This window comes from Cebus imitator, unplaced genomic scaffold, assembly GCF_001604975.1.
Source record: "Cebus imitator isolate Cc_AM_T3 unplaced genomic scaffold, Cebus_imitator-1.0 Scaffold72, whole genome shotgun sequence".
Taxonomy (NCBI): Eukaryota; Metazoa; Chordata; class Mammalia; order Primates; family Cebidae; genus Cebus; species Cebus imitator.
Window position 1 is genome coordinate 7,108,507 of NW_016107387.1, and position 2,231 is coordinate 7,110,737.

The window sequence follows — 2,231 nt, forward strand, 5'->3', positions numbered from 1 at the left end:
TTTTTTTGGTAGAGATGAGATCTCACTACAGACTTCAGGTTGCTCTCCAGCTCCTGGGGTTAAGTAGTCCTCCCACCTCAGCCTCCCAAAGTGCTGGGATTACGCGCATGGGTCACCATGCCTGGCTATTTTTGTTAATTGAAGCAAATTAAAAGTAAATTCAATTAAAAGTAAATTCATTTTTAAGAATTTCCTAATATTCTGGGAGGTCAAAACTAAGGCTTACTCTTCTTACAATACATACAGTCCTATGTTTATAAACAATACGTTTTTAAAAAGTACCCATTTCAGTAAGAAGAGTCTTTAAAGCTTCAAGTTCTTGAACTGTTAATGGAACAATAGCATTTTAATTTTATTTATTTAATTTTTTTTTAAAATTTTTGAGGCAGAATCTCACTCCGTCATCCAAGTTGGAGTGCAGTGGCTCAGTCTCAGCTCACTGCAACTCAGTCTCTCATGTTCAAACAATTCTCCTGCTTCAGCCTCCCAAGCAGCTGGGAGTTTACAGGTACCCATCACCACGCCCAGCTAATTTTTGTATTTTTACTAGAGATGGGGTTTCACCATGTTGGCCGGGCTGGTCTCGAACTCCAGACCTCAGGTGATCTGCCTGCCTTGGCCTCCCAAAGTGCTGGGATTACAGGCGTGAGCCACTGCGCCCGGCCCTTCTTTGTTCTCTTTAGAGCAAAACTCCTTTCACTCTTTTCACTTCCTCACTTTCTATTATTTTTTAATTTAAAAAGTAATATGATGAGGCTGGGTAGGGTGGCTCATGCCTGTCATCCCAGCACTTCAGGGGGCTGAGGAGGAAGGATTGCTTGAACCTAGGAGTTCAAGACAGTCAGCTGTGACAGCGCCACTGCACTCCAGTCTGGGAGACACAGCAAAACCCTGTCTCAAAAAAAATTTAATGTTTTAAGATATTTCAGACCTACACAAAAGTGTAGATAAAAAGATTTTAAAAGATCAACAGCCAGGCCAGGCATGGTGGCCCACTCTTGTAATCCCAGAACTTTGGGAGGCTGAGGCACGAGAATCACTTGAACCCGGGAGCAGTGAACCGAGATCATGCCACTGCACTCCAGCCTGGGCAACACAGCAAGACTCTGTCTCAAAAACAAACAAAAAAAAACAAACACACACACACAATATATATAGAGATATATTTTCACTTCAGTATAAAACAAGAAAAGTGTTCCACTGTTTGACTATTCTATACTTCCTACCACTTCAGTTTTTATTTTTAAGCTCGTTTAGGTTGTTTTCAATGTTTGCTGTTACAAATTATTACAGGTTTCTATTTCTTATTGAGTAATTTTTGGAAAGCTGTATTTTTTTTTTCTAGTAATTTGTCCATTTTGTTTACATTGTCAAAAATATTGGCTCAGTATTGTTTACAATATTCCATTTTCTTTTTAATCTCTGCTGTATCTGGATTATGTCTCTTTTTTAATTCCATTCTTTTTCTTGATCAGTGTTTTCAGATTGTTTTAATTTCAAAGAAGCAACGTTTGGCTTTGCTGATGGTTTCTATTGAGTCTTTGTTTTCTATGTAACTAATTTTAGTTCTCGGTCTTTTTTTTCCTTTCCATTGGCTATGGTTATTCTTTTTCTAACTTTTTAAGAAGGATGTTTCGTCTTTATGTTTCTTTTTTTTTTTTTTTTTTTTTTTTTTTGAGACAGGGTCTCACTCTGTTGCCCAGGCTGAAGGGCTGCAGCACCACCACGGCTCACCGCAGCCTTGACCTCCCAGGCTCAGGGAATCCTCCTGTCTCAGCCTCCAGAGTAGCTGAGACTACAGGCATGTGCCACCATACCATGCCTGGCTAATTTTGTGCATTTTTAGTAGAGACAGGTTTCACCATGTTGCCTAGGCAGGTCTTGAACTCCTGATCTTAAGGGATCCACGCGGCCTCTTAAAGTGCTGGGACTACAGGCATGAGCCACTGTGGCTGGCCTCTTTATTTCTTTCTAATGTGAACCTATAAGAATATAAATGTTCTTCTATTGGTCTTTTGCTGCATCCCACAAGTTTTGATGTGTAATATTTGAATATTTTATTATAATTTTTTTTTCCTGAGATAGAGTTTTGCTGTTGTTGCCCAGGCTGGAGTGCAATGGCATGATCTTGGCTCACCGCAACCTCTGCCTCGCGATTCTCGTGCTTCAGCCTTCTGAGTAGCTGGGACTACAGGTATGTGCCATCAACCTACCTAATTTTCATATATATA